Source organism: Dermacentor variabilis, chromosome 6 (genome assembly GCF_050947875.1).
Source record: "Dermacentor variabilis isolate Ectoservices chromosome 6, ASM5094787v1, whole genome shotgun sequence".
Classification (NCBI taxonomy): domain Eukaryota; kingdom Metazoa; phylum Arthropoda; class Arachnida; order Ixodida; family Ixodidae; genus Dermacentor; species Dermacentor variabilis.
In genome coordinates, this window is record NC_134573.1 from 519,423 (window position 1) to 547,059 (window position 27,637).

General features: G+C 48.4%; 1 protein-coding gene across 3 annotated transcripts in view; it reads right to left on the bottom strand.

Annotated features, from left to right (window-relative positions):
• The window catches only part of LOC142584566 (polycomb protein SCMH1-like), a 389,046-nt gene that overhangs the window by 121,231 nt on the left and 240,178 nt on the right, over window positions 1–27,637 (bottom strand). The gene's annotated exons all lie outside the window — the stretch shown is intronic.

Genomic DNA, 27,637 nt, shown 5'->3' on the forward strand with positions numbered 1-27,637 from the left:
ATCGGGTGCAAACAATGGACATTGGCCTCTGGGCGCCTCATTATCCGGTTGATTCCTATGTAAACTACACTCCATTCGACCCACAGCCATCTCGTAGTCCGACTGATCGTCCTCTCTTCGACCATTGCCACTCCCCGTCCCCACATCGCTGGCCCGTCCTTAATGAGGGAAACCAGAAGATGCAGTTTCCGAGGTGAGAACTGCGCAAGTTTCGAAATGCTGAAGTCCTTGTTCCTTACCTGCTAATGTTATTGGCGTGTTTGTCAAAGGTGTCGCTACAGTCGCTCTTGTTGATACCAGCGCAGATGTTTATGCTATGAATGCAAGATTTTGGAGATCACTTCGTAAGGTAATGATGCCTCTTTCTGGATTGTGCAGCGGTGGCATAGAGATAGAGCATCCGCCTTGTGTGCAAGAGGACCATGGTTCAAATCCCGGTGCCGCACAATTTTCCACCGGATTAAAAAAAAAAAAATTCCACGTATTGATAAAATTGCATAAACAGGAAAGGAGCGCAGCCTGATCCCGGTGACAAGAACCTTGTGGGAGTTCCTTCGGTCTACCGGGGCGCAGTCGTTGCTGTGCCTAAGGCTCCGGAGGACTTATTCGCCATTGCGAGGAAAACCCCTCCCAAATGCCTGCCCCTCGACCGCGCGCCGTTTTCCCCGGGCGCCGCGACCGCGTCCCGCGACGTCATGCTACGCGGCCCTGCGATTGGGTCGTGGGGGCGTGACGTAGGGAAGAAGCCCCGACTGGGGACGATCGCCGTGCGCGGGGGAGTGGTGCTGCGAGAGGGACGAGCGCCGGTCACGAGAGGCAAGCTGCGAGGTACGTGAGCGACCAGCTATTTGTGTCCCCAACGCCCCGGCCTGGGGACCTTCACGTGCTTTGTCAGCTTGCGTAAGTGTGGCTTGCTGAGTGGCTCTGCGTTCCGCCCTTGCGGTAGTCGCAGGTGCTCAGTGCGTCACATTTTGCGTGTTCGAACCGTCGCAGACCATTGTCGGTGACTGGAAGCGCTAGGTAGCGTTTGCGAACGCATTTCGGCCCGCGCGCGCAGACCATTGTTCGACGCGGCTTGTAACCCGCCTTCCTCGCCATCGGGAAACGCGGGCGCCGAGTGTACTCCGTGTGTTTGGGTGCAGTCTGGTACATGTTGGCCATTTGTGACCAATAAACGCCTTAACTGTCCTGGACGCCTTGTGTTCCTGGGAGAGCGCCCATGCGTACGGCCAGAGCCGGCCAGGTCTTTCGGCTCGGTGCTCAAACCTGCGGTGGGTCTATCGCCGTGCGCCGTCGTGCCGCGTCGTGAGGCTCCACTTCTCGGGGGGCCACTTGGCGACGCCGTGCGCGGAGACGTACACTGAGCCCACAACCTGTAACGCACTCCCTCATCAGAGCAGGACTGGCCACCCTGGTGCAGTACTCGGCCACAACCTCCTATATGAATACAACAATCAAACCCCGGCCCTCAGTCTCCAGCAGCTGCGAAGCTACTGACCACGGCGGTGGTCAGACATGTGATGCAGCAGAGGGTGCTACGAATCTCTGGGTTCCGACAGGCCTCCATTGGAATCTGAACCTGGCAAAGTTAAACGCTAGAAAGTTATCTATTGAGGCGAGTCTAGCAGTGCTACTGGAGGAATTAGCGGGCAGTAAATGGGATATAATATGGCTCAGTGAGGTTAGGAGGACAAAAGAAGCATATACAGTGCTAAAAAGTGGCACGTCTTGTGCTATCTGGGCTTAGTGGAGAGACGAGAACTAGGAGTCAGATTCCTGATTAATAAGGATATAGCTGGTAACATACAGGTATTCTATAGCATTAACGAGAGGGTGGCAGGTCTTGTTATGGAACTTAATAAGAGGTACAGATTGAAGGTCGTACAGGTCTACGCCCCTACATCCAGTCATGATGACCAGGAAGTCGAAAGCTTCTATGAGGACGTGGAATCGGCAATGGGTAAAGTCAAAACAAGATACACTACAGTAAAAGCTCATTAATTCTAATTCTGCAGGGATGCTATGAAAATTAGAATTATACAAAATTCGAACTAATGAAAGTCAGAGAAAAAAGTCGCTTGGTTAAGGCGTGTATATAGTCTGACATGGCGTGAGCACGCACGCACACGCTACGTCACATTGGCGTGAACAACGTCTATACTTCGAAGCACTGGCGAAGCCAACGTAACCGGACGCGATCAGCGCGGTTCGACGCGCCTGACGTCGAGATGGCTCTTGCTCCATCCGCGAGTTCGTCGCACTGACTGGGGCGTAGAAAAAGAAAATGTCGCAGACTCGCGCAAAAAGCGAAGCATCGATTGTGATAGAAAATTTGTAGATAGCTATACGAAGTAAGGATAATAGTTTTATCGGCCGTATAAACTTGTAAGCATTCGCTTACTAAATAAATTAACAAGTACTGTGTCACGCACGCACAGGTAAGCATGAACTCATCTCGCTCGGTGACTGCGGAAACTTGCTGAAAAACGCTGGAGTGAGGACAAACAGCAGTAGCAGCGAGCGAATTGACGTTCATATAGCTCTCGCTTCAACGCGAACGAAACGTAGAAACCACATCGCATATGAAGCTACCGGCACTATGTGCACTCTGCAAACATCGCAGATCGCTTTGAAGATGAGGCCCACGCGGGCGCGCACTTTGGCCACGTCGCAGATCGCTTTCAAGATACGGCGCCCGCATGGCCGCGCTGTAAGCAGCAGCCGCCGAAGATCGTCCTCCCATCCCTCCCACACCTCACCCCCCTGCCTCGTGCACGACAAGAAAGGGCGCGCTCCGCCCCACCTTCCCCTCTTGCGCACGCGAGATTGAGCCGCGTTCGCCGGCTCACCCTCAACCGCTTGTAGGCAAAGAACATGGCGCGCATCGACGGTGTTATCGTCCTTGCCGCTGATCGAAAAAGCAAAGCTGGACAACCCGCGTGGCGACGCCAGCGCGCTTCCGCGCACTAGCACTCTCCCCATCCACGATGATGCTGAGCTCGAATTATCAGTGGCGGTGCGGATTTCAGTGTGAATAAGCAGGATGTGTTACATATCGCTTTCAATACATTGTTGGACGGACCGCGGCGACTACTTCGAATTATCTGAAATTTCGAATTAACGAGTAGTGAATTAACAAGCTTTTACTGTATACTGATGGGTGACTTCAATGCCAAAGTAGGCAAGAAGCAGGCTGGAGACAAGTCAGTGGGGGAATATGGCATAGGCACTAGGAATAGCAGGGGAGCGTTATTAGTAGACTTTGCAGAACAGAATATGCGGATAACGAATACCTTCTTCAGCAAGCGGGATAGCCGAAAATGGACGTGGAGAAGCCAGAATGACGAGACTAGAAATGAAATAGACTTTATACTCTGCGCTAACCCTGGCATACAAGATGTGGATGCGCTCGGCAAGGTCCGCTGCAGTGACCATAGGATGGTAAGAACTCGAATTAACCTAGACTTGAGGAGGGAACGGAAGAAACTGGTACAGAAGAAGCCGATCAATGAGTTAGCGGTAAGAGGGAGAACGGGAATTCCGGATCAAGCTACAGAACAGGTATTCGGCTTTAACTCAGGAAAAGGACCTTAGTGTTGAAACAATGAATGATAATATAATAGGCATCATTAAAGAGTGTGCAATAAAGGTGGGTGGTAACTACATTAGACAGGATACCAGGATATCGCAGGAGACTAAAGATCTGATCAAGAAACGCCAATGTATGAAAGCCTCTAACCCTACAGCTTAAATAGAACTGGCAGAACTTTCCAAGTTAATGAACAAGTGTAAGACAGCTGACATAAGGAAGTATAATATGGATAGAATTGAACGTGCTCTCAGGAACAGAGGAAGCCTAAAAGCAGTGAAGAAACTAGGAATTGGAAAGAATCAGATGTATGTGTTAAGAGACAAAGCCGGCAATATCATTACTAATATGGATGCGATAGTTCAAGTGGTTGACGATTTCTAGAGAGATTTGTACAGTACCAGTGGCACCCATGGCGATAATCGAAGAGAGAATAGTCTAGAGGAATTTGAAATCCCACAAGTAACGCCGGAAGAAGTAGAGAAAGCCTTGGGAGCTTTGCAAAGGAGGAAGGCAGCTGGGGAGGATCAGGTAACAGCAGATTTGTTGAAGGATGGTGGGCAGATTGTTCTAGAGAAACTGGCCACCCTGTATACGCGATGCCTGATGACCTCGAGCGTACCGGAATCTTGGAGGAAAGCTTACATAATCCTAAACCATAAGAAAGGGGACGCCAAAGACTTGAAAAATTATATACCGATCAGCTTACTGTCCGTTGCCTACAAAGTATTTACTAAAGTAATTGCAAATAGAATCAGGAACACCTTAGACTTCCGTCAACCAAAGGACCAGGCAGGATTCCATAAAGGCTACTCAACAATAGACCATATTTGCACTATCAATCAGGTGATAGAGAAATGTGCGGAATATGACCAACCCTTATATATAGCTTTCATTGATTACGACAAAGTGTTTGATTTAGTCGAAACCTCAGCACTCATGGAGGCATTATGGAATCAGGGTGTAGACGAGCTGTATGTAAAAATGCTGAATATAACCAACCATTATATATCGCTTTCATTGATTACGAGAAAGCGTTTGATTCAGTCAAAACCTCAGCAGTCATGGAGGCATTACGGAATCAGGGTTTAGACAAGCCATATGTAAAAATGCTGAAAAATATCTATAGCGGCTCCACAGCCACTGTAGTCCTCCATAAAGAAAGCAACAAAATCCCAATAAAGAAAGGCGTCAGGCAGGGAGATACGATCTCTCCAATGCTATTCACAGCGTGTTTACAGGAGGTATTCAGAGACCTGGAATGAGAAGAATTGGGGATAAGAGTTAATGGAGGATATCATAGTAACTTGCGATTCGCTGATGATATTGCCTTGCTTAGTAACTCAGGGGACCGATTGCAATGCTTGCTCACTGACCTGGACAGGCAAAGCGGAAGGGTAGGTCTAAACATTAATCTGCAGAAAACTAAAGTAATGTTTAACAGTCTCAGAAGAGAACAGCAGTTTACGATAGTTAGTGAGACACTGGAAGGGGTAAGGAAATACCGTATTTACTCACATAATGATCGCAACCCTAAATTTTTTCGTCAAAATTCTATATTTTGTTTATTTCCCGTGTAATAATAGCACCCCGAACTTGCCGCAGCAATATGTCATGTGCCAAGTCTAGCTAATAACGATCGTGCTTACCATCTGTCAAATGCTACACGAACGACTCTTCAAGACAAACCAAGTGGTCTGCACACACAAAATGTTCTTAAGTAGATGCCCATTTCATTACTTTAATCACTTTTCGCACTTCCATGACAAAAAGGTACAACCAAACTTGCCTTTATTATGTGTAGGGCTTTATAATGGTTGTGCTCAACAACCAAAAAGGCGCCTTTAGATTCTTCTCATCTGCACTTGTGGGCACGCAACAAATCTAGAGCAGCAACGATAGTGGCCACATTTGCAATGTTATGTTAGAAGTGTACCCTATTCATATGCCGACACTTGTAACACAGCTAAGATATTCGCCCCCGCTTAGCGGAAACATGCCGTATTAGGATAGTAGTGAAGACAGATGCTGCAGTTTCCGCAGCATGCCAGCCATGTGTTTCTATGTCACTGGCAGCTAAGCGCACCCATCTGTTTCTGTCCCCTCAAAGTGGACATGGCTACGTTATTGCACCAAACTTGCCAATATTAACGATAATATTCATTACTGATACGGAAGAAACTGTTTCAATGCACGTAATGTACTCACGAGAAGAGAAAAAAAATCGTGCTCAGCTTGCTCCACCGGCCGCCGTTCTTGTTTGAGTGTCCCGCACTAAATACAGCAGCAGCCGCCTATTTGTTGACCTGTTGTCATTCTGCATTTTCTTTTTGCAGGAAATTTAACCCGCGTAATGATGGCACCCCTGAATTTGCGTCAATTTTTTTTACAAGAAAGTGTGATCATTATGCGACTAAATACAGTACATCTACTTAGGGCAGGTAGTGACCGTGGATCCGGATTATGAGACTGACATAACCAGAAGAATAAGAATGTGCTGGGGTGCGTTTGGCAGGCATTCTCAGATCATGAACAGCAGCTTGCCATTATCACTCAACAGAAAAGTGTATAACTGTGTATTACCAGTACTCACCTACGGGGCAGAAACCTGGAGGCTTACGAAAAGGGTTCTACTTAAATTGAGGATGATGCAACAAGCTATGGAAAGAAGAATGATGGGTGTAACGTTAAGAGGGGATGAGGGAATCGGAACAAACTTTTTCATTTTTTAACTTAGAGTGATGAAATTTGGCATACAGGTTTGAAATAGCATCAAACAGACAGCTACAAAGTTTCACAATAATATCTTCAGTAGTTTTTATTTTATCATTATTTATATATTGCTCACATGTTGCTTGCTCATGGAAAGCCTAGCGTGACAGCAAAATGGGTTATGGGTCTGTAAATGTTCTTAATAGTTACTAAGAAGTATAGTCTAACTCAAGATTCTCTTAATTTCTTTTTAAATTTCTCTGCTCTTCTTCTAAACGATATAGTATGCACCTTCTCTTTATGTTTAGAATGTATCATGCTCCAATTATAGTGTAATAAAAAATGGTGAGCCTAAATGGTAAATCTGAGACTGTCTTGACATAAGGCACACTTCAGCAATTGCAGCAAAACAAACAGGATTAAAATCCGTGCTCCCATTGCCGTGCTATGCTTTCCACGAGCGAGGTAATAAGCCCAAAACAAACTTTTGAGAAAACAAGCCTCAAAGTTTCATACTGGCACACACTGTCTAGAATGCTCCTGCATTGTAAAATTTGGTGTCCTTGGCAGCAGGTGACTTCTTAGCCCTCTGTCCTTTCAGGAGATGGACTTTGTGTGCCTTCTTCATTCGCTGGGAATCTTTCTCGACAGCCCGCTGAAGAGAGAGGGCACCAGGGTGCAGGCCCAATGTTGTGCACAGGTCTGAATAAGCTTTCAGACTGCCCGAGTTGTACCTTGAAATTGCCTCGTGCACTGCTGTTTCCACGGCAAACAGTGAGGCATGCTGGTATTTTGATACTAGTGACCATATCATTGAATGGAGACTCTCAGCCGCGTTTTGAGTTTTGCCTCCTTTGCACTGGGCCAGCAACTGAGGGTCTGAGAGGCGCTGGTACACAGGCAGAAGTGCTTCAGCAACTTTTGCTGAAAGCTTGTACGTGTGAGCTGGTGCTGGCTGCCCTTCTGCCTCAGCTGATTGGTGGTTGCACCAGCTAAGGGAGCCAGGGGGACACAGCTCATGATGGGGCTCATCATCTGTTGATGTGATGTGGTAGTACGTTGCCATTACTGCCCTTTGCATTTCCTTGACTTCTGAGTGGTTCCGCAGAGCAAGGCCATAGTAGTTTGTCAGTTTTTTGATGAGCTGCTGTGTCAGGCCCCCCTTTCCACCTAGTGGCTCTCCTTTCTTTGCCTTGGCCACCAAAGAGCGAAGTGCAGCCCCCATTCGTTTTTTCACATGATTTATGCAGTCCTCTTTAGATAGCTGCACAAAACCATAAACTTCTTCATCACATAGAGTGCGAAACATGCGGCTGTCCCCATCACAAACTATGTTTGTGTAACGTAAATCATTTCTGCTCAAGGAGCGCCTGAAGAGCTGTAGTGCAGCCTCAACCTCCATTCTTCCAGAATTCACATCAGTGTTTTTCTGGCACTGGTGTTGCTGCTTCCATTCAGCATAGTTGGGGTCACTTTCTGCTGGCTGTCGGCTGCACCCAAGGCAGAAGTCGGACAGAACTATGCAGTCCAACACAAGCCCTGTATGGAATTCAATTCCATACAGGGCTTGTGTCCACGCGGCCACAGCTCCCATATCGGCCTACGCCAATATGGGAGCTGTGGCCGCGTGTCAACCATGTGCCATCATACACTACTGTGATGTTCTTTGAAAATGTAGTCTCCATTTCAGTGTACACCTTTTTCACTGCCTCTACAGCATCTGTGAAGATGTGTGCAGCTGCCTCTGGGGCAGGCTTGAAAGTCTTTTTTGAGGTGCCCATCATATGTTTTGTGGTGTAACCCACGATGCGAGACATTCATGGTGGCCCAGAAGTCATTAAGAGCAGTTGGTCCTTTCCCAATGCTCTTTATTGCTTGCATAGCTCTGATGTTGACCTCAAAAGCTCTAGAGCCGCTCTTCCTTTGTGAGGACCACTAGACTGTAGGGTACTACCACAGGAAATGCATGAAAGTACCATCTTCACAGCTAGCCCCAGTTCAATCTCGCGGTGCACTGCTAGGCCAGGCTGCTGACAAGTTGGGCAAAGCGCGGAACCAATCAGCGAGTTCAGAGCAACAACTTGAACAAGCATAAACTCCTCTTCTGGAGGTGCGGGAATGGCATTTTCCTGTGAGCCAGTCAGCCCGAACTTGCACTCCGTTGCTGAAACCGCGCGAAGCGATTCGCGAACTCTCGACGCTTGCAGTTCTGCAGTTTCCGCGGACACAATTCGTGTTTTCAGGTGAGCTTGAATAGTGCGACGTTCACTGGGCGAACAGTCAACAATGTGTTGAGCGGCAAGGTCGGCCGCCGTCGCATCCACGGCAGCGAGCGTGCGCCCGTGTTGCAGCTCCGTCGAAGCACCGGAACTCGTCGATGGCATGAGACTGCCTTCACTGGCGGTTGTTGGCTGCGGAGACATCTCGGCGTTGAACGACTCACCGCGGAAGCGCGTCTCCGATGCTCTGCAGTCGGGCGGCGATGACCGCTGCAAGCTCACTCCGTGATCTGTGCTGGACAAACTTGCGACGGGACGCTCGCGTACGGCGAGACTCACTGGCATGTCGATTGTCACCGGTGAAGTAACACTGCGCCCGCGCTTCGACGGCGAAAGATCATGGTTCGTCTCACTATCGCTGGCTGGTGCTCGACTCGGCACAAGATCCCGCAGCACGTTGGGCGAGAGATCGCACAGCACGTTGGGCGAGAGATCGTACAGCACGTTGGGCGCATACTTCGCCGATTCTGAACGGACGCTCGGGTCGGCCGAACCACCTGCTGACAATCGCCGCTTCTTCCTTGCTGTGACGGGCTTGCGTTTCTGCTTCCCGTAGGCATGCTTCGTCCGGTACTTCTTTTCGAACGTGCGTGGATCCATTGCACGTGGTCGAAGTCCTCGAAACACAAGGGAAGGAAAGGCCAGAAAGGCTTCCCAGCAGCGGACAAAAGCAGACACTCCTTGCGTTCCTTGCCTCAGCCGCCATTATGGCGCGGCGTCGGCCAATGAGGAGGCGCCTTACAACGAGCCGCGGCGCAGAGCCAATCGGGGCGCGGCAGCCATTGGCTGCTCCGTGCTGCCACCCTCCTGTTTTTCTTTTTTTGTGCGCTTGCTGGCTGGCAGGGGAGGAAGGGAAGGGCTGGGACAAAGAGTCAAAGAGTCGGGCTTTCCAACGATACCAAAATGGCAGCGCTCTGTGGTGGGAAAGCCGAGCAGTCGCGCCTTGAACTTCACGGCTTTTTCGCGATTTCGGGCAGATGTGTGGACGCCGGCACCGACAAATATATTTATTTTCAGTGCTTAGAGTTTGTTTTTCGGTGAAATATTTCAGTACAAGATAGAAATGATGCTGTAGATTCTGAAAAGCGTACTTTTCAACAATCGATTTTTTTCGCGAAAATCGCGATCTGATCCCCGCTTCCCCCCTTAAGGGATAAGAAAAGAGCAGACTGGGTGAGAGAACAAACCCGAGTTAATGACATCTTAGTTGAAATCAAGAAAAAGAAATGGGAATGGGCAGGACATGTAATGAGGTGGGAAGATAACCGATGGTCATTAAGGGGTTAGGGACTGGATTCCAAGGGAAGGGAAGCATAGCAGGGGACGGCTGAAAGTTAGGTGGGCGGATGAGATCAAGAAGTTTGTAGGGACCACATGGCCACAATTAGCACATGACCGGGGTAGCTGGAGAAGTATGGGAGAGGCCTTTGCCCTGCAGTGGGCATAACCAGGCTGCTGCTGATGATGATGACTTCAGACTGCAAGTGCTCAACTCATCGAATCAACTGCAGCATGTACAGCCCATGTCCTGATTCAAGACATTACATACTCTATAGAACTTGTAGTGCTCTCATCACGCTCCCAGGCAAATATTCTAGGATAGGATTTTCTCTCTTCCCACAACGCTATAATCGGCTGCGCTCGCCCGGAGGTTGAACTCACCCAGCTCAGTGACATCACCTTCATTGATTCTCATTCTTCTGCTAAACTTGCCGTCAAGGAAGACAACAATACAGTGGAATCTCGATGATACAAATCTCACGGGGTCACGAAAAATATTCATTTTAGCCGAAATTCGTATCACCGAAACAACTAGCTAAATTAAAGAGTCAGAGGTGAACTCACTCAGGCACACATACATAAAAAGCATTTATTTCTTGAAGAAAAAATCTCTAAATGTCCTGCTTCTTTTTCTTTGTCAGGTCACTTAGCAGACATTGTTCAAATCCATAAAAATGCGTGCACGTGTCGTCGCTGATTTCATTCACAGCCATAGCACGCCTCAGGACTTCCTGTCCTTCCTCAGGACAGGAAGGACCACCACTGCCAGTGGTGGTCCTTCGCTGTTGCCCACGTTTAACACAAAGAACGCGGCCCGAAGCACAGCAGCTACTCCGTCCGTTGGCTCACGGAAAAGGAGGAAAATCAACAAAAGCGCCACCGCTTCAAACTCTTCGTGCCCAGTCGCAGTCTCCGCGCTGTCTGGCGCCGCGTCCGCGCCTCCGCACCAAAAGAGAAAGGGAGAAATCACGTGAATGCGTGCTGTTCTATTTTGCGGCCGTCGGTGGGGCGGCGTTTATTAAGGCGAAAGCATTCAATGGCTCATGCTGTGCATGAGCCATTAAAGCCATGTCTGTGCACTGGAATCATGCCAACTGTGGCCTCTCCTCCGCACAGCTGTGCAACCTCCTCCCCTCCTTAGCAACCGGCGCGCCGGTGGGGGGTGCAGCTGTGCATAGCAACCGTGACGTCATACAGTAGTGGTAGAACGAGAGCGCGCACGTCGGCGATGACAGCTGCACCGCTGCTCCTTCGCCAGACGTCTCGTTGCAGTCGAGTGAGTGAGACGCATGGCTCCGAAGCAGCCCAGTGATTCTGCGCCAAACGGTTCAGGGAAGCAGCAGCAGACGCTGGATTCCCCCAACACCAAACGCCAAAAGAACAAGGAGCGAACGCGCATGCGATGACTGAACATGTCACCAGATGCGAAAGTAAGGGACGCAGGACGGAAACGCCAACAGCAACTGATTAGATCGCCGGGTACCAAAGGCTGGGAAGCAGAACGAAAGCAGCAGCAGCGACAGGCGATATCACCGAACACCAAAGCGAATGAATTGGAATGCAGATGGCAGCAGCGACTGGCTATGTCACCGAACAGCAAAGCTAGGGAAGCGGAGCACAGACGGCAGCAGCGTCTGGCTTTCGCCAAGCACACTTTAGAATTCCCAAAGTATCTTCGGTAATTTTCGTATCAACCAACGCGGGTCGAAAACTGATTCGTAACAACCGTTCCCTAGCACGTTGCAAAGTAATGGGGGCTCGGTCAGGACCACAGAAAAATTCATACTAGCCCTGATCGTATCAAGATTCCAGTGCATACCGCATGCTCGTCAGCACTTGTACAAGTCTTGTGTGGTGCTATCTACGATGGAACAGTTTTAATGTCACTCGAATTCTTCGTTGCCCGAAAAGCCCTTCCTCTGCCTTTTGCTACTCTTGACCTCACTGCCGGTTTCAGCACAATGCCCTTTTATTACATGCTTTCATCACCCCTCACATTCCTTTATCACGAACATCGATTCTATGCAGATTGTGTCCGTCCCCGACGAGTGTCCCCTATGACCGTCCTTGACCTGAGCACCCTCTCTGATCCTGATCCAACATCCACGGATGTTTTCAGCCTATTCATTGCTGAGAATCTGACACCATTGCAGCGATCCCAGCTTCTTACCATTCTGCAGCACTTACGAACTTCTTTCGACGTCGCACAAGCATTCTTAGGCCTGCACATCAACAGTCAAGCCCCAGATCGACACTGGCTCCCACTCACCACTCTGCCAACATCCGCATTGCGTATCCACTGTGGAACACAGCATCATTGCCGACCAGGTCGACAACATGCTCAGTCGAGGCATGATTCAACCTTCACAGAGCCCACGGGCTTCTCCTGCGGTACTTGTCACAAAGAAAGATGGTTCCATACGCTTCTGTATAGATTTTCAGGGTTTAAACAAGCTCACGCTCTGGACTGCTTACAAGGAGCAGAGTTCTTCTCTTCATTGGACTTGCGGTCAGGTCCCGATGGTGGAGGCCGATCACCCAGAAACTGCTTTTGTTACACCAGATGGCCTATACAAGTTCACCGTCATGCCTTTCAGCCTTTACAATGCGCCTCCTACATTCGAAAGGATTATGGATAAAATTTTGCACAGCTTCAAATGGAAGATATGTCTATGTTACCTTGACAAAATCGTGGTGCTCACGCCCGATTTCACAACACACCTACACTGCCTTCAGCACATGCCGAGTTCCTTTACCAACGCTGGTCTGCAGCTTAATCTCAAGAAAAGTGGATTTGCAGCACGCAAGTCGACGATTCTCGACGATGTTGTGTCCAAGGATGGCATTCTTCTGGATCCCGAGAAATTGCAGTGCATTTCCTAAGCCCACTATAGTGAAGGAATTTCGCAGTTTCATCGGCTTATGCTCTTATTTGCGGCACTTCATTCAAAATTTTGCGTAGATACTATCACCTCTGACACAACTGGTTTGTGGCGCCAAAGGCCTCTCATTGTGGTCCTCTGCCCGCAACCATGAGTTCACCACCTTGCGCCATCTTCTCACGCCGCCACCTATTCTTTGCCACTTTGACCCTCAAGCTCCTACTGAAGTATGTACCAACGCAAGTGGTGTAGGCCTGCGTGCTCTTCTCGCACAGTGTCATGCTGGACAGGCACAATGTGTCGTGGTTAATGCGAGCCGCACGCTGACCAAGGCGGAGAGCAATTACACTGTCACGGGAAAGGAGTGCTTGGCCATCGTCTGGGCGCTTGGCAAGTTTCGTCCTCATTTATATGGCCACTCTTTTGACGTGGTGACCGACCAGCATGCGCTGCGTTGGTTTTTCGAATTTAAAAGACCTGTCTGGCTGCCTCGCTCACTGGGCCTTGCGCATCTAGGAGTACGACATACGCATGAGATATACAGCTGCTACCAGCACAGGAAATCGCCACTTTTACAGTGAGCCGTTTTGTGCTTCGTCATGGAGGCCCTCGTGAACTTCTGAGCAACCGAGGCCGCGCCTTCCTGTCTGAAGTTGTCGAACAATTGCTTGCTGAATGCACTATTGTTCAGAGCACATGCACCGCTTATCACCTGCAAAGCAATGGTACCAAGGAACGCTTTAATCGCACCCTTGGTGACATGCTCGCTATGTACATCGCATTCCAACCACTCCAATTGGGACCTAGTTCTCCCGTTCGCCACTTACGGCTATAATACCGCAACACAAGCTACTACCGATTTCTCCCCTTTCTATCTTCTTTGTGGCCATCATTCATCTCATCCAATCAATTCCATTCTGCCCTACCACCCAGACCCATTAGAATGCCTGCCAATCTTGGATGCCGCAAGACACACTGAAGAATGTCATCAGTTTATTTATTTATTTATTTGTGATACGCTCAAGGTACATAGTTGTACATTGCAGAGGGGAGGAGCGAGAATACATTCCAAGAGTAAAAAGTACAGGATTAGTTCTAGGAACTCACAGTGCAGGGAACAAAATAGATATGAAAAAACTAGTAAGTAATGTATTCACATCCAAAAAAGAGACATATAATATGAAAATACAGAAAGAGTACACTTTACCAAGCAGACAATGTTCACGAATAAGTATGTAATTATGCCATTTGCCACCACACATTATTTTATGTTGATTAGTGCATTCTTAAAAAGATTGGGGTCACTGATGCTTACTAATGATGTAGGTAGATTATTCCAGTCGATTGAAGTCCTAGGAAGGAATGATTGTGAGCATGCGACGGTGTTATGACAGGGTACGTTAACTTTATGTACGTGATCACAACGAGCCAAATAATAAGGCACAGGGTGGATCCAAAGAGGGCGAAGAGATGCGTTGTGGTAGTAGATTCACTTCACGTCCCTTTGGATGAGCAAAATCGCCAAAAATCAAAACCCGATGCTCGCACCTCGACTCCAACTTTTCTAGCGGGAACCCTCATTTGGTAGTCCGTACCGACCCGCACACGAGGACTTGCTCCAAAACTTCTTCCTGAATACAATGGACCATACCGCTTTCTGCAGTGAACTTCTCTCGTCAACTACCTCATAGAGTTCTAGCGCGAAGTGAAACACGGACACAGAAAGGAAGCAGACAGGACAAGCGCTAACTCACAACTAAATTTTTATTGAAACGAAGAACATATATAAGGGCGATTGCAAAAACCGTAGCATGAGAACATGACAAAGTAAAAAGCATCAGTTAAACATATCAGGGGGTATGGAAGTCAAAGAACAAAAATTATTTCAGATTAGTACACGTATTGCGAAGGTACTCAAATTCGCAATCTAACAGAGACAACGAAGCATGACTGACGCAAGTGTCTCCTAATCTTTTTATGTGGAAAGCCTCGATAATTTCCCGCGTGGTTTGGCATCTATGTCTAGAAAGAATTTTCGTGTCTTCAAAGAAAGGATTGCAACCACAATCGAAACAATGTGCCGCTAAATGTGATGCGTTAGGGTTGTTTAGTGAATGTTTGTGTTCTTTTAGTCTAATGTTAATGCACCTACCACTCTGTCCAATGTAAGCTTTCCCACACGCGAGTGGAATGTGATAAACTATACCCGTGTTGCAAGGGACTAAGGGGGACACATGTTTAACCCCGCAATCATCTTTTCTTTTTTTGCCTTCCTGTTCAAGTCTCCTATTTATCAAAGGGCACATGCTAGCCAACTTGCGTGGGGCCGAGAAAACGGTATTGACGTCATACCTATTGGCCACATTCTTTAATCCATGGGATAATCTATGTATGTAGGGTACTACAGCAAACTTCGTTTCTTTTTTCTTGTTTCTTACCAGGGCTTTTTACCCATTTTACAAGTTTTTCGCAGGTTAATGATAACAAATGCACAGGATAGCTAGCCTTTCCAAGCCTTTCTATCTGTTGTGAAAAACTTTGTTGCATATTGTGTGGACATGACTTAGTAATGGCAGACCTGAGAGTTGAATAAGCTATCCCCTGTTTAACAAGTTTAGAATGGCAAGAAGAAAATTCTAGCAGTGGCTTCTTGGCCCTAGGCGAATAATGCCAACAGACATGCTCATCCTGGAATGTTAAGCAAAGATCTAGAAACTGTAACTTGTTGCCCTGGATAATCTCTAGCGTGAAACCTAGGCCCCCACCACATTCCCTAAAAACTTTTAAAATATCTGTAGCTTTCTTAGTGTAGTTATCGCGAGAACAAAACACCAGATAGTCGTCTACGTATCTAAACGTATGCACCGCCAATTCCTTAAGATTATTTTGCAGTTTTCTATTAACGCGACTTAGATAAATGTCGCTCAAAACTGGCGCAACTTTAGAACCAATACAAACTCCCGATTTTTGTACAAACATAGAACTACCCCATTTTACAACAGTATTCCCTATGTAAAACAACAAAAGTTCTAAAAACGATTCCACGGGCATCCCACAGTCCTGAGTAAACCGGAATTCATCATTGTTGAGAGTCAGTGCTTCAGTGATGTGTAGTGTTAAAGAAGCACTGACTCTCAACAATGATGAATGATAAATAGGAGACTTGAACAGGAAGGCAAAAAAAGAAAAGATGATTGCGGGGTTAAACATGTGTCCCCCTTAGTCCCTTGCAACACGGGTATAGTTTATCACATTCCACTCGCGTGTGGGAAAGCTTACATTGGACAGAGTGGTAGGTGCATTAACATTAGACTAAAAGAACACAAACATTCACTAAACAACCCTAACGCATCACATTTAGCGGCACATTGTTTCGATTGTGGTTGCAATCCTTTCTTTGAAGACACGAAAATTCTTTCTAGACATAGATGCCAAACCACGCGGGAAATTATCGAGGCTTTCCACATAAAAAGATTAGGAGACACTTGCGTCAGTCATGCTTCGTTGTCTCTGTTAGATTGCGAATTTGAGTACCTTCGCAATACGTGTACTAATCTGAAATAATTTTTGTTCTTTGACTTCCATACCCCCTGATATGTTTAACTGATGCTTTTTACTTTGTCATGTTCTCATGCTACGGTTTTTGCAATCGCCCTTATATATGTTCTTCGTTTCAATAAAAATTTAGTTGTGAGTTAGCGCTTGTCCTGTCTGCTTCCTTTCTGTGTCCGTGTTTCACTTCGCGCTAGAACCCAAAATCATGTTAACGTACCAACTCGCCCAAATGTCTATCCTTTTACCTCATAGAGCCACTCACACCACCGTCTGACATGCGTTGTCATAATCGCAAAGTCGTCCCCGTCAAGCGGCTCAGGCCCTATCACGATTCTGCGGTCTCATCTTCAGACTAAGGCACCAGGATGGCTCCTTTTTCCGATGAGGCCATTGTAATGAAGAAGAGCGCCTGGACGTAGGCAGCAGGATTGCCAAGAGCATCGCGTGCCGCAGATGCGCGAGCTTGGAGACTGTGCTCGGTGAAGCGCTCTACCCGTCATCAGCCTGTCGTGTAATAAAATTCTTTATAATATGAAGATTTGCTTATGTATAATGTGCATTTAGGCAAAATGCTCGCGTGCTGTTGGCTGCTGGACACAGCTTAGAGGGATGAAGTCCAGTCAGGCGACATCAAGTCGCCTTTAACTTTATTCCTTGGCAGAAGTACATTAGCGTATTTCAGTGACCATGCATTGTACACTACATGCTACCTTTTCAATCTTGTGTCAAAATAAACTATCCTATCTTATCCTAAAACATTATTCAGAAATGGACATAGCCGCAGGTCGACGCTTGGCCAGCGTCACGACGCATTAAACCGTCGGTTGCTGGCATTTTAAAAAAGTTTTGCCTATCCTATCCAATCCCATTCAGAAACGTCCGCTCGTGCCAGCATGTTGGTTTTCTTGCTTACCTTCTCTTTTCACAAGAAAGGCCGAGTGACCTGCTGCTAAGCCTTAAAAACCAAGATGACTTTTTGCAAGATTGATTGATTCAGAAGCGTTGAGAGGCAAGCCTTTTCTTCCACCAACAAACTGCTTCGGCCATTCAGCAACGGCTGGTCTCGTTCACCCCTCACTGCGGCGCAGTGTTCACCAAGCGCTCTCCTCCTGCATGACCAGCCAGCCATGCAGGAGGGGAGTGGTTCCCCTCTGCACCTTTTCTCAGCGTGGCTGGCTGGGCGGCATGTTGACCCAGCCGAAACCGTTCAGAGGGACCTTTCTGGGCAATCATTGGGTCAGTATGCATGTGAAGTATCATCAAACAAAGTTGTCTCTAATGTTTTTTGATATGTAACGAATGTTTTCAGGGTGCCACATGGTCGTTCCCTATATTCTCCATTGCAGACGTCAATAACAATGCCCATCCTGGTGAAGAAGTCTCTACCAAGAATTATAGGAACAAACTGGCCGGGGAGGTGAGTGAGGTATTGTCGCCTTATCCATTTCTCCCACCGCACTACAAGCCTAGCAGCACCGCTCACGTGCACCGTGCCACTGGCCAGTCGAAAAGTCACATTGCTCTCTCTCAGTCGAATGCCGTTGCGACGGAGATGTTCATAGACCTCATCGCCAAAGAGTGAAGCATTCGCTCCCGTGGCTAACAGCACAAAAAACCTATGCCGGGCGACTGCAACCTCTATGAGCGGCACTTGTGTGTCGTTGGGTGGTTCGAAACGACAAGCCTGCAGGGTAAGGAGTTCATGTGTCTCCCTTGTCGCCTCTGTAATTGCCACCGCCCATGCAGCGTTGCTCACCAATGGCCCCGCTCGTTTCCCCCAAAAAATGTGCTCTCGATTCACAGGGTTTCTGCAATCCCGGGTGTAGTGGCCTGGCTAGTTGCACCAATAATAGAGGATAGTCAGCCTTTGTTGGGCTTGGCATTCAGTGCCTCACGTCGGTTGACCAGTGATCCTCCCTATCGACTGCTCCCTTATACGCATGCTCTGCTCCGGCATCCTAGGGTCTGCATGTCGCCCACGATTCTGCGTACCTCAGCCATCAGCAACGTGTGCTGCACGGATAGCATATGTGTACGGGGTGAGAGCCTGGTCAGATAATTCCCAACTGCTTCTCAGAGGCCCGTCACTGAAAGCAAACCACACCATCTCCCTGGGAACGAGTGCAAAAAGTGTCCCCATTCCACGTGCATTGCGGCTCAAGTGCCTTCGACACTGGGGGTGGAGGTTGGTATAAAGGCGAGGTGAGTATGTCCGCCTGTATGCGCTTTGCCTCCGAGGCCAGCTCATCCAAATCCCTTAACTTGCTGCCCCTCGAGTATGCTGCGAAGGTGGGATGAGCTTGTCGCATGACTCCCTCCACCTTCTCGCAATTCGGAGCAGATGGGTCAGTGGTACACTAAAGCTTGTCCATCGCCTTTATGTACTCAAGCAAAGATTCATCCAAATGCGGAGTGCGTAGTTCCAACTCGCGCCACAGACGATGCTGGTAACCTGCGAGCAGGAATTCCTCGCGCAATGTCGCTCGGAACTAGGCCACTGTGCGAGACCGATAACCAGTAAGCCGGAACAAGCGGGCAGCATGATCAGTCAACGACACTGGTACAATGCGTTCCAGCATCTTGCCACCAGACAGCCCCGTCGCCTGCTAGTAAGTCCGCATGCGGTCGAGGTATTCGATGGCGCTGATTGAATCATGGTACTTGCTGTAGGTGGGTAAGTCCACCCTCTCCCTCTGTCTAGCAGCTGCGGTAGATGTCAGCAGAGTGTTCTGCACGACACCTGTCAAGCCTTCAATCAGGCACACTGCATCACGCAACAGCACTTATTGAGCTGCTGTTGCACCTGGCCACAGCACCTGGCCTGTAATGTCTGGCAAAGGAGCTCGACGCATTGAGCAAGTATGCCGCTGTGGCTCCGTGCTCTCCGCACAATCGGGGGAAGAATTCGGTGTAATATACCTCGTACCTCTTCAAAGTTGATCAAATTCCCAGGCCTAACGTTCGCCGCAGGGTTTGACTGTGCGGTAGCAGTTAACGCCGTTTCGAATTCTTGCCTGTTGGTAGCCACCTGTGACAGCGTATCCGCATTTACTCGCATAATGATCGCACTTCTTTGTCAAAAAATTTTTCGCAAATTCAGGGATGTGACAGGATGCGTGGGTTAAACTTCCCACTGCAAGAGAGTGCCGAAAATAAAAAATTTTTGTTCATCCCGCATTTGCTACGGGATAACAACAGGTCAACAAACAGGCGGCTGCTGCTGTAACAGTGCGCACAGCAAAACAAGAATACCGGCCAGTGGAGCAAGCCGAATGCGCCGAATGCCATTTTTTTCCTTCTCATGAGTATATTATGTGCATTTAAACAGTTTCTTCCGTATCAGTAATGAATAATATCGTTAATATTGGCAAGTTTGCGGCAATATCGTAGCCATGTCCACTTTGAGGGGACAGAAACAGAGATGGGGGCACTTAGCTACCAGTGACAGAGAAACACACGGCGGGCATGCTGCGAAAACTGCGGCATTTGTCTTCACTGCTGTACCAATGCGGCATGTTTCCGCTAAGGGTGGGCGAACATCTTAGCTGTGTTACAAGCATCGGCCTATGAATAGGGTACACTTCTAATGTATCAGTGTAAAGGTAGCTACTATCGTTGCCGCTCGTGATTTGTTGCGTGCCCATGAGTGTAGACGACAAGAATCGTAGACAACAAGAATCAAAAGCGCCTTTTTTTTTGTTTTTGTTGAGCACAACCATTACAAAGCCTACAAATAATAAAGCCAAAGCACATTTGGTTGTAGCTTCTTTTTTCGTGCAAGTGTGGAAAGCGATGAAAGGAACGGAAATGGGGCATCTGCTTAACCCTTTGAAGGTTTTTGCCGTACATGTACAGCGGCGGTTTTCTGCCACGCAAGGTCTTTGCCGTACGGGTACGGTTCCAACCCTCCGTTTGAAATTTCGCGCCATAATGACGATGCGTGCTCACCATGAGGTGCTGCCACCTCTTAGCACTTACAAGAAGCGTTTGAAATTTGTGCTACCTTCTTGGGGAGATATACAGAACTGATTGCTAGCTTCAGCGCATCGCTCAGACTGTGGCAACGCCCCTTTGGTGGTTTCGGTTTCGCCGCGTGATCGCAACGAAGACGCGTTGAACGTAATTTTTTTCTTTGTCGGCACTCTCTTGCAGGTGGTAGAAGTTGATTTCTATCTTGATTGGCGCTGCTCTTAGCTTGTTTATCACCACCGCTAACGAGGTATTCTCGCTCTCCGCGGTAATGCACTTACGCGAGAGGGTACCTCAGACCTCTGCCCAAGGCAGCCGCACGGAGAGATGTCATGTGTGCGCCAACACAACTCCTCGCTCCAAGAGAACAGACACGCATTTTAGGTGTGCAGACTGCGATAAGGCGCAGTGTTAGACCCGTGTTTCAAGGAGTACCATGCTCGGAAATACTATTAACATTTTGCAGTTCTGAGTGATGTCGACACCAAAATACTGTTCATAATTATTTTTTTACTATTTATTCCCGACTTTATACATTTTGTACATTCAATATCCGCAATAAAGTAATTTGACCACCTGGGAAAGTTTTTTTCAAAATAATTCGACCCTCAGACTTCAGACCGCTTGGTATGTCTTGAAGAGTCGTTCGCGTAGCATTCGACAGCATTCGACAGCATTCGACAGATGGTATGGTGGCATGATTTACATTAGCTAGACTTGGCACATGACATATCGCTGCAGCAAGTTCGGGGTGCGATCATTACACGGGAAAGAAAAAAAATCGAATTTTGATGACGAAATTCATGGGTGTGATCATTACGCGAGTACGGTCATTATGCAAGTAAATACGGTACAAAGGTTGTAAGTTCGTGGTTCGTTCATGTGGTGGCAGTCACTCACACAGACTCAACCTGTCACACCTCTGGCCCCACATTGGGCACCAAATATAAGGAGTATTACTCAAGTTCGCGCGTGCGCACCTGACTCTTCTCTGGATCGCACTGTGCCGGCAGAGCAGCAGTCGCTCGCTCGCACTTCTGCAGCTGACCTAAATGTCAGAGCTGTGACTCCTAACCCGCGGTTCGCAGTGAGTTGTGACCCCGGTGGGTTCAGGCCAGGGGGACAGGACGAGTCTTTGACTTGAGGTGTTTATTCACTATGAAAAAAAAGTGAGGCATGCAGACAGAACACAAAAGAAGAGAAGTGGACAACACGAACGCACGGCGTTCATGTTGTCCACATCTCCAACGACCAAAAGCTGACTAGCTCAGCTTTTGGTCGTTCTAAATGTTTATTCACCTTATAGTTACATATACCAACAACGGCAACAACAGCAAACAAACACAAACGATACAAAACCACAACAGCGGAGCGTACCGCACGTCTGAGGCAAAAACCCACACAAGAGGCTGATAAGGGTTCAGCTCACCTAGTGTGGGTCTGCGCTCAGGCCCTGTGGCAGTCACTCGCACATGAAGGCCGCGCGCTGCAGGGGGACAGAGTGCGGCGATCTCAGAATTGAGATGCGGCCAGTCACAAGCTCCTCAGTCGAAAGACAAGGACGCATCAGGGGAATAGCACTTCTCCCCGAGCGGTGGAGAGGGAGTCTCCCCGGTTCCAAGAAAAGGGAAAGGAGAGAACGGAAGGTCTTGGCTGCGGCATCGCGGCCAGACGCGAAAAGCAGTGGAAGTGTCGAAATGTGTCCTCTCCCTGCTACCTTCCATGAGCGAGCACGTGATCATCACATAATAACCGCGCAATCACTCTGAAGATATCGGGATGCATGTGCATTCCCACAACTGTCTCCTTCTCATTAAACCGTAGCCAATGCACTATGGTCACAGAAGTTTCGGATGCCATATGGTGTCCCGCCCGATACGATTTGAGACACGATCCACACGCACAACGTTGGAAAAATGGTGGCCATGTAAAAATAACATAGCTTTGAAAGGTAACCAGTCAGGTAGGAAAATATCCTTGGGACACATCCTTCCACGAAGCTCTACTTTCCCCTGCTGATTTCTGGGGATGATGACGTCAGACGACATTCTCACATGTCATCCTTGTGAAAATGGATGTTATAAATGCGTGATCTGTCAAACAGTTTCCAGCTGAGACAAGGAATCCCAGGTTGCAAGAACATCAAAGTTGCATGTAGCTCCTGTTATTTCACGTGTCCTTGGCAGCCATGTAGGCATGATGAATGCATCCATGTGAAAAGCATAGTAGAGGGCGTGTAGTCTACAACAGAACCTCCTTGATACAATGCTGTTTCGTACGATTTCCTGATGCCAATGTTTGGATCAAGAACGCAAAAAAAATGACCCAATACAGTTACAGATATATATATATTTTTTTACCGTTTAATGCGTTCCCGGAAAACACTATCTCTCGGCACTAACATTTAGTATATTGCTAGAGTGAGATCGTATGATGAGCTTCCCAGCCACTAGATGCCATGTAACCAACAAAAGGTGCGAGGCTCAGGCATGATTGACAGTGGTGAGTGCCTGCAATGGCAGCTTTCCGGCAGTACTCACCCACCCGTGTCGCACGAAAATGCTGCCATGCACTCAGTTTCCTATTCTCGTACCAGCAAGTCTCCTAGTGGGTCATCCTACTTTGCCATTCACAGCTATCCCAGCTAACCCATTGCGATAAGCATCTTCATTTACCCGTTTGGGGTAGGAAGCGTACTGCACGCTTTTAATAGGCAAAAACCCCGAACACGCTGCCGTTCCCTGCTGCAAGTGACGTGAAGTAAGCGTTACGTTTTCCTCTGGCAGCATCATGGCATTGTATTCCAGCATTACCTACCGTCTCGGTTTCGTCTCGGTTTCCCATCACCATTTTAAAATGACAACGCGCTTCCTGGATCACTCAGGCCCCCACAAGCTTGACACACATAAGCGTCTCGTGCCTCGACAATTCGATCCTGGCGGGGCGGGCACGTCAGAACTTCTCGCCAAAACACTTTGCTCGAAAAAGCTGACAACCCAGGCCGAATTCGAGGAGCACGAACGTAAGCTCGCCAAAGCTGCAAAAGCATAAATGCTTGTCTTGGGTCGCTCGAGCCCTGCCAGATCGGCGCGTGTCAGTGTCTCGTGCCGCAAGAATTCATGCAATGCTTTGAATTACGTAGATCTCAACTACAGTTCAGTTAGCCGAATGATTAGCGATTTTGGATCGTACATTTTCTCTAGATAGTGTATTTCTCTGTCTCGCCTCTTTTCCATTGCGCATGACCTACTGTGCAGACTGGCCAACCTGGATGTAGCAACAGGCAACGCCTACAGAGCAGCAATAGCAGCAGCACCACCATCACCAGTGCTGCCTACGGTGGTGGTGCATAACACTGCTCAGTGTGGTGACCAACTGTTTCTACAAACTGTGAGCCAAAGCAGTACAGCTTTCTTCGACCTCAATAGCTTCCTCCGTGCTTGTGAAATCACGCGCCTTTCACTGAATGGTGATTCACAGCGCATGTCGACTATATGTATTTATCACAGAGCCAAGGATCTTAAACACAATTACCTTAATCTCTCATTGCATTAGCAGTTTGTCAGGTTCCTCTACAATACCAATCCCATTACAGTGGAACCCCGTTCATATGTTTTTCACTGGACTGAGGAAAAAAAGTGTAACAGCCGGGAAAACGCAACAGTGAGGAAAGCTCCGAAAATGAATGAAAAAAGTGCAGCTTCAACTATAGACAATTTATTTCCACAGAGTGCGCTTAGAACTTTAAAAAGTCTAGAATGGTGGCTTGCCATTTCTTTCGCTCGCTAGAAATCACCACACGTTTCTCAATAGCCTGGAAGGCCGCATTGCTGTCAGCGTCGCTGTGAGGTGCGGCATACCTGCGGAGGAGGTCCAGAGCTGCGACGGCTTCTCCAAATCTAGGATTTGACAACTCCCCGGCATCATGCAGCTCGTGCTCCTCGTTGTCACCGCGCCACGGCAATGGCAACAGACGAAGGAATATCCGCAGGAAATTTTGCCCTCTTTGGTGTAATCATGCTAAAGTGCTAACGATTGTTTAGTATTGCCGCACAGCGCGCGCGTCTGAGCAGCCCGGTTGTGCGCAGCGCGGCGTGGTTTCGCGAAAATGTAAACAAGAGAGGAGAGCTGGCCCGATAGGCGGAGCAACGCCATGAGCAACGCCAACTTCCGACGTCAGGGCCTCTCCTGAGCAACGCCTCCTTTAAAAAGATGCCTGCCGCATGCGCCGAAAACCTGCTGCCCTTACCTTTCCCCTTTTCCTCCTTTCCACTTGAGGTGGTAGCTAGCAATCTTTGAGGTGGTAGCTAGCGATCTTTGCGGTGGTCGCTTGCAACACATGCGCGCATGCGCACATCACTGCATGGCAGCACGGCCGGTGCGGCCGCTGCTACCGCCGCGACACCACACCACCCCAGCCCCCTTGGCGGAGATAGGGAAGTAGGTGGCGCCATCTCTTAACAATCGACTGCAACTCAAGGCGCGACGGCTACAATGGGTAAGCGAGCGACGCCGCAGGCATCTTTCTAGAGGAGGCGTTGTCCTGAGTTTCCTTCCTCCGTGGGTCGACCCATCCAACCAAACCATGCGGCGACCGTAATCACAGTGATGATAGTGAGAGCATTTTTCACGAATGGCCACCTAGTGGCGGCCTCTCGAACTGGCGTGCAGCTTCTTGCAGCCAGTTCCATAGCCAAGCCCGGCCAAGCCCGGTCAAAACTCGTCAAAAGCCAAAATGGCGGTTGGAGCGCGTTGCCTACTTCAGCCCAGGTGGGTTCGGGTTGCGATGCATCATGCAGGAATGTTTTCACAGCTACTACGTAACAGCAGGGTTCCTTATACATTGGATCCTATGGAAGCTATGCCGGGACCGGATGAAAACGACGTAGCAGCCAGGAAAACGCAGCAGTGAGGAACGTAACAGCGGGGTTCTGCTGTACATAGCTGGAAGCAATAAGAGCTGTACACAAGAACTCTGAAAACAGTGGTGGTTGAGCCCAGGGGAACCCAGCTATAGTATTTACTCGCATAATGAATGCACTCGCGTAATCAACGCACCGCCAGATAAATAATGAAAAATAAGAATTTTTTTCCCTTGCGTAAAAGCGCACCTTCAACTTTGCTACTGTGCAGTCCCACGATTGAATGGCCGTGACGCAGTTTTCTGGAGAGACTACAATCTTTTACTCTTGCACACGTGTTTAAAGCAAACGCACTTAATGCTTAAAGGGAAGCTGAAAGGTTTTCCAGAAAAAATGAGTGAACATGTGTACATAATGGTTTTCAACCCTCCGCATTCGAATATCGTATCGAAATTGAGCGAAAGAAAGCGCAACTATATTTTATTTCGACGAAAAGTGCAGCAGTGGACACGCCCAGCTCGCGCGTCTCGTTTCCGCCTGTGATTGGTCGGGCGCCTCGTGACGTCAACTCTAGTGACCGACCGCTGCCGCTACACATGAAGCGCGGTGCCAGGTAGTTTGGTGCTGTAATGGAAAATTAAGAGGTAATGGAAAATTTAGAGAGACTGCGTTTTTCTGAGGAGTTCGGCGTTACTCCCTACATGTACGAGCCGATTGCGAAGAGCCAGCCTCTCGAAGAAGCAAACAATGCTGGTGCGAGCAGTGCTTTCGACACGAACGAAAGCGAAGTCTTGGGATCTCCTCGTGTTGGAAATGCTCTTTGGTGAGTATGTTTTTTGCAAAGCGATCTAGTGATCTCGCCGATCTTTCGCCGATCTAGTGAGCTCGTTTCCGGTCAAACAGCTGTAGTGTTGTGTTCCTGCATGCCTCCTCATGGAACGTAAGCGGGGATGCGATCGTCGGCATTTGTGCGCTGCTGAAAGTTGTCGGCAATCTACAAAGACGATTTAAACGCGTGAAAAGCTTCCCGGTTCATGCAGTACGTGTAGTGACCTTCATCTGTGCGCCATCCGCACACTACTCGTAACCGAAGTCGTAAAGGCGGCGAATTCCGTCGGCTACGTGAGACGGTCGGTTTCTCGCTGTGCGCGAGAGAAGGGGGGAGCGTAGCGTCCTGGCGTGCGTTGGCTTTCTAGCACATGCAAACGCACGTTGACTACCACTCTACATACACGCAGACGCACCAACAAAGGAATGAAGGGTCGATCGAAGCAGATTGCGATGGCACGCACGCAGAAACAAGCACGGTCGCGCAGGCTGCGAAGGAACAAAACACTAGAGTTGACGTCACAACACCGCGGTTTCCGGTCTCCGCTCGCATCGTCAGCGTCAGCAGCAGCGCGCTGCATTCGACGGGGGGCGGAACTACAGTGCAATTTTAACCGACTATTACATCACTCCTAATTGAAAAAAAAAACGCCAAATTTTACCTACATGGTTTATAAGGTTCCTGCATCCGTATATGAGTGTCTTATTGAATTCGACAGACTCTTCAGCTTGCCTTTAATGCATCCTTTCCACCTGTGCCAGCGCAAAGGCACCTCGCAGATTTGAGAGAGAAAAAAACGTAACTAGTTCTCTGCAACACATGCACTTTATACGTGCTTTACACTGACTTAATAAAAGAGAGTGCGCGTGGGATGCGCAGCCAGGCGCGGCGCACCACGGGAGTGTCTAAAAGGGAAGAAGGGGCACTTGATTGGCATAGTGGTCATAGTCGTGCATAGTGTAGAATTCACGTGTCTGTGACTCGATTTTCTGGCTGCCTTCGGTTTCAATGTGTGTGATTGGCATTAGGTCGCATTATACTGAGGTTTTTTAGCACACGAAAAGGGACAAAAGAAAGTGGCAAGACGCGGACACAGCGCTACTGTCTTGCCACTGTCTTTCGTCCCTTTTCGTGCGCAAAAAAAACCTCGGTTATGGAATACCAACCCGCCCTAACCTACACTCTTCGCATTATACGCCTGCTGCAGGACATAACACTTTATTTGGTCAGGAAACGGAAACACTGATCAGACACCGATAAACTTTGACATGCCGATGAGCAGGACAATCGAGGAAAGAGACGCACACAGTGTGCTTGTGAAAACAGATGCACGCTTCAACTTTATGCTTGCGATAATGGCAACGCTCCGAACAGCAATTAAAGATTGCTGTTCGGAGCGCGCATTCAGTTTTGCCGTGCGCGATTGGCCTAGGCCGCACCGACTTCACGCAGCTGACACTTTGATTCTTTACTCTATGGCGGAACCACGATGTGGATAAAACGGCCAGCAACCTGTACAGCAGGTCTCGTGGTTCTGATGCGGAGTGAAATTGCGGTTTGCAAATGGTATACATGTATTACACTGCAAAGATATCTTATGCATGTTCCAAATCAATACCATTTTAATTTTCAATTTTCACTGTTTCGAAATTGTCTCCATGAAATTTAATGAAAATGAA